The sequence below is a fragment of the Stegostoma tigrinum genome, chromosome 1 (assembly GCF_030684315.1).
Source record: "Stegostoma tigrinum isolate sSteTig4 chromosome 1, sSteTig4.hap1, whole genome shotgun sequence".
Lineage (NCBI taxonomy): Eukaryota > Metazoa > Chordata > Chondrichthyes > Orectolobiformes > Stegostomatidae > Stegostoma > Stegostoma tigrinum.
Window position 1 is genome coordinate 49,398,337 of NC_081354.1, and position 6,207 is coordinate 49,404,543.

The window sequence follows — 6,207 nt, forward strand, 5'->3', positions numbered from 1 at the left end:
AGTCTTTAACATGACTGACCATATAATCCTCCTCTAATGCCTTTCCACTGTCTTCCAGCTGGTCTTGCCTGGTCCCAGTCTTATTGCTCTCATCAAAGGTCAGGATTTTCAGGCTTTTGGATTAAGTCTGAGAGCAGGAAAGTTTCATGGACAGAAATGCATTGCCTACCTTGTTCAGAAACCTCACTGGGTCATTAATGAATCAGGTAGCTGATTGGCTGTCAAGCGACCTTTCTACCTAAATGAAGGATATTGAGCTAGGAGGTCCTGCTTACCAGGAGCTGCTGGTTTGTGCTGTGATACAATCAGGATATCACCATCTCCTTCTAACTTTCATGGAGAAGCAGAGGTGGGAGAATGCTTTTTGAAGGCCTGGTTACTGGGACTCACAGGGAAAGGGGCGAGAGTGTGAGAAGTGAGGGTAGTGGTTGGTTCTCAGATGCCACTCCTCATGCCCTAAGTCACATCCATTGATCTTGCACAAATGAGCATTTATGAAGGGTCTCCTCTCCATCAGTGAGCTTGCTTCCACTCTCTCACCAGTCAGGTGGGCCACCTGTTTGACTTCCCACCTAAAACAGGAGCAACTGTAGCCCACGTGGGAGAAAGTACTAGAATGGTCAATGGTGATGATTTGAGAAGCTGAACCACATCAGATCAGGTGGTTGAACATGGGCCTTCATGTCAGAACACACTTTCTGAGATGATTGCAAAGAGGCAAGCATCTTAGCTGGGACCCAGTCCCTCTGTCACCTTTCATGCTGCTTCCAGAGAAGGGAAAAGCCTGGCCGTTAATTCTTTTTATCCATCAATTAATGCGGTCTGATGTCATGTGATCAGATTAAGACTGTATGGAGAGGGATTAATCTGAATTCATACGTGTGAGCAGAAACCTTTTAGTAACTATGCACACCAGAAACAGTGTTAGGTAGGAGAGAGCATTCCTAGAAACTTGCTGGGCCTAGTCCTAAAATCAAGTCATTAGCAGGCATCACTGAGCCATATCCCATTAATTTGCACAATTAGACAATCATTATTCTACATCTTCCTCCACATCTTTAACTGATTCCCTTAAACCAGTATAACTTACCAGGAACATTTTGTGTCAACATTTCTCTTAATGCTTTGATCATGAATATTTCTTTGACAGCCAATGAGCCCCCATCCCAAGCCCACATCCTGCTCAAATCTCTTTCTGAGGATGTTCTCTGCTTATCTTGAAGAATGATATGGCCAAATTTATTAATGGAAGACAGAAGCTTGAGCAGGCTGAGTGTGTTAGTGGGTGTGACATTGGAGCACAACGCGCATCCATTACAACAACCTGAAGGCAGTGCATTATTGACCAAACCACTGACACACCTTATTCACTGAAAGCTTTGATCTGGGTCAACCTCACAGTTAAAAGGCTTGTGTAAAGGTAGTGACTTAACCAACTGTGAAGGCAGACCTGTGTTCTGAAAATAAGCAAAGCTGAGAGTTGATTTCTTTGTGCCCAAGCATCAAATAGTATTGTTTCCTCCGACCAACTGCAGCATGGACTTAAGATTTCTAGACGTTCTCCCTCTGTGCGCTGACTGCCATGGTGATTGAGTTCAGAGCACATCCCTGTCCATGGCATTGCCTGACAGTGTTTCACTGCTTCTGCTTCAGGTCTTCTCCAAGCATTTGCCACCACTTTAACTTCTTCCATAACTTTCCACGCACTGAAACCACCCTCCCCCATTTAATTTAAAGCCTTATCCAGAACCCTGATTATTTGATTCAACAGAACTCTGGGCCCAGCATGATTCAAGTGGAACCCGTCCCACTGGAACAACTTCCTCCTTCCCCAGTACTGATGTCAATGTCCCATGACCTTGAACCCATTTCTCCTGCACCAATCATTGAGCCACATATTTACCTCTTTAATCTTTGAATATTCCCATCCACAACAAGCAGGAAGTTTCACCAAGCGTAGACTCCACTAACTCTGCCATTGTACTGTATTACATAAAGATTGTAGCCAGAGAAAGAAAGATGCCTTTATACTGGCAAACAAGAACTTTTTTTATGAACCGTATGCAGTGTAAGGAGAAGAGAACAAGCCAAGAACCACGCTGACTGAGAAATAGTTGTAGGTTGTCTGGACATTAGCAGGCATCATTGACAATGGATCCTATTTATTAGCATAGTAGGACTTAACCATTCTCAAACTCCTGACCTGCTGGGTCTTTCCAGCAGTTTTTGATCTACCTTCAGATTTCAAGTATGTGTTCAATTTTACTTTTGCACTTGAGTTAATCAGTTGGCTGCATTACTCCATAATCAGCCATCATTTGTATCTTTTGAGAAGTTGTCTGAATTCTCTAACAGTCCTCCTGTAATTGTTGGCACTGATCACTGTCACTGTTAGTCAGATGGTCTCACTGCCATGAGTAATCTTCTCCTAATGCTGTACATCTGCATGTTCGAGCTGGTAGTAATCATAAGGAAAGTTAATTTCTCCTATGTGTAAAAGTAAAGGGTCCCAGTCCTTGGCAAACTTTTCTTGTTTATTTTAACACTCAATGCAATAAACTCAATCATAGTAAACATTTAGTCATGTTGTTTGCATGACGTAAATAACTAGGAAATAAAAAAAGCCCTTCCACTTTCATAACAATTATTCATCCCAAAGGGCTTTGCAGGCAATAAAATACTTTAGAAATGTAACAACTGTTGTAATTAGATTAGATTCCCTACAGTGTGGAAACAGGCCCTTCGGCCCAACAAGTCCACACCGTCCCTTGCTGCATCCCACCCAGGCCCATCCCTCTATAACTCACACACCCCTGAACACTACAGGCAATTTAGCATGGCCAATCCACCTAGCCTGCACATCTTTGGACTGTGGGAGGAAACCGGAGCACCCGGAGAAAACCCACGCAGACACGGGGAGAATGTGCAAACTCCGCACAGACAGTTACCCGAGGCTGGAATCGAACCCGGGTCCCTGGCGCTGTGAGGCTGCAGTGCTAACCACTGAGCCACCATGCCGCCCCAAATGTAGGACCATTCCTGTTCCTCGTCCGACTCCTAACTTCTTTAACTTCTTAACTTCTTCTTAACTTTAACTTCTTCCATAACTTTCCACACACTGAAACCACCCTCCCCCATTTAATTTAGAGCCCTATCCAGAACCCTGGTTATCTGACTCACCAGAACTCTGGGCGCAGCATGATTCAAGTGGAACCCGTCCCACTGCAACAACTCCCTCCTTCCCCAGTACAGATGTTAATGTCTCACGAACTTGAATCCATTTCTCCCGCACCAATCATTGAGCCACATAAATACCTCTTTAATCTTGTTGATCTTGTGCCAAATTGCTCAAGGCTCAGGTAGTATGCAGAGATTATTGTCTTTCTGGTTCTGCTTTGTAATTTAGCCCCAAGCTGATTATATTTCCTCAGCAGGAACTCTTTCATTCTACCTATACTGTTGCCATCCACATGCACCATAACGACTGGATCTTTCATGTCCCTCTCCAAATTCCTCTGCAGTCCAGATAAAATATCCTGAACCTGGGCACCAGACAGGGCAAAGAAGCCTTCAGGATTCTTGACCCTGGCCAGGGCACAGCAGCTATTCCCCTGACTGTATTATCCCCGATTACAACTACATTTCTCTTTTATTCCCTCTCTTGATTGGTTCCCTGTACCTCAGAGCTGTGTTCAGTTTGCTCCTTATAGTCCCCAACCTCATCCAAACAGGAAGCAGGAATCTTGAGCCTGTTGGACATGGACACCTCCTGGATCCCTTGACCCTTATTGCTTGTAGTCACACCCTCCTGTTCCTGACCACTGATTGAATTTGAGGTAGTTCATCTAAGGGATGTGACTGTCTCCCTAAACACAGTGTCCAGGTAACTGCCCCCTCCTTGGTGTGTTGCAGTGTTCAAAGCTCAGACTCCAGCTCATCAACTCTGAGCCAGACTTCCTCCAGCAACCAACATTTACTACACATGTGGTCACTATGTAATATGTTTGTGGTTTGCTAGAACCATAAATAGAACATGACACAGTCAGAGGGTAAAATTGAACAGGGAATACTTTATTGTGTGTCCTCTCAGTTCCAAAATCTGTATTAGACTGCCTTCCCTGCTGCTACCTCTGGGTCACCTGACCCACTCTCTTAAAGGAGCAACACACAACTAACTACATACATACACACTTCCCCTTTTATTTCAATACTCCCCTTAACAATATACATTTCCACATTCAACAATAAAAATAAGCAAGGAAAAAGGAAACGACCCTTCTGTAGTCTAAATTGACATGATTAATCTATCAGGGGGATGGTGCATCCTAGAAAACCCATCTATTTTTTCAGGAACCTTTTCTAGTCTCCTGAGTTTCCAGAAGCTTCTGTAGATATGTCCCTTTCTGACTGGCTGTTGTTGCCCTATGAAGCTGCTGTTACCTCTTCCCTGGGTGTGGTCAACCCTGGCTTGGAGACACATGCTTGAGTGAACACCTATGATCCCAACTGGACTGGTTTGGTATTCTAAGGGACATCACCTCCATTGGTGAGGTGCAGTGACCAGCTGGTCTGATTGTCTCCACCCGACTAGCTCATCTCTAGTCTATACTGTATATGAAAACATCCTGTTTGAGCCACCATGACTGCTGGAATCCACTTTCTCCAGGTGTATAATTCTGGCCAACAGAATTCTTTTTGGAGCTTTTGAAAAAAACTTAAAATAAACTCTAAAAGGGTTGCAGGAGGAGGACCTATAAGTAAAAAGGCAGAAATGTGAATTTATTTAAAGACTACATTGAGTACTTAGGCCACAATTGACAAACTCTCCCAAAAAAACTCAACACAGCTTGGACTTAGCCAATAAAACTTAAGATCCAGTCCATAATTGTTTTAGTGTTCCTGCAATCTTTTTCCTGGGGTTACTTACAATAGCACCCAGAACATTGGTCTTTAACTCCAGAAAAGTCTAAATCAACTCTGCAGTATTTGTAACTCTGCTCTCTGGGCATTTAGTCCATTGTGATGCTGATAAGAGCTGTTCCAGGTCTTGGTGTTGTCAGAACATCAGCCTGTATGAAACAGGCCTGAATTTGTAATGTTTCACAGATGGTAGGAACTGCAGATGCTGGAGAATCTGAGATAACAAGGTGTAGAGCTGGATGAACACAGCAGGCCGAGCAGCACCAGAGGAGCAGGAAAGCTGATGTTTCGGGCCTTGAAGAAGAGTCTAGGCCCGAAACGTCAGGTTTCCTGCTCCTTTGGTGCTGCTTGGCCTGCTGTGTTCATCTAGCTCTACACCTTATTCTCTAAGTTTATAACGTATTCGCCTGAAAGGCTTGTGTGGTCTGTACAAGCTCTGCAGTAATGATGGATGCTTGCACTGATGTAAAGACATAAGAAAAATGAGCAGCAGTTGACCATTTAGCCCACTGTGAATGCTTGAAATTCAATGAGGTCAAGGTTAACTTTCTGTATCACCTCCACTTTTCTTCCTATCCCTTATCTGTAGAACCCAAACATCTAACAACTTCAGTCTTGGATGTAAACATTGCCTGAGCATCAAAACCTCTCTGGTTTACAGAATTCAATTCAAAACACTCTCAGAGTGAAGAAATTTCTTCTCGCATCAGTTCTAAAATTATCAATCTGCAGTTCTAGATCCTGTCACAGTCTGCTCTGTCAAGCTTGAAAAAGCTAATATTTTTCAGTCAGGTATTTCATTAGCACGTTATACCTTGTTGTAAATGCTCCTGTTGTTCCAGATTACAACAGGAATCAGAGTACGGGAATTAACACAGCAGCCCAATTCTTGGGCACTTCTTGGATTGTTGGAACTTTTGCCGTTTTTGGCACAGTAAAAATAACTAAAGTGAAAAAAGCACCAGGGTGCAACACTTTGCAAAATGATCAAAGCAAAATTTGCAACACAAGTTTCATTATCACCTTCAAACATATTTATGGTCCTCCTATAATACAGTGGACAATTGAAATCAGCAGCTGATGGTGTAAGTAGAAAAGGATGTTGCCATGGAGGCCTGCTGCGCTTTGGTTTGTCCCTTTTTGCTAAACTGCATTACTGTTATTTTATTTCATAGCAATTGTTTCTTTCCGCACTGTTTAATCTTGCAGCACAAAGCAAAATTTTGAAACTTGTTTGGGCATTTGTGTGAGAGCTTAATGGTGGAAAGCATTTTTGTACCTTTTGTT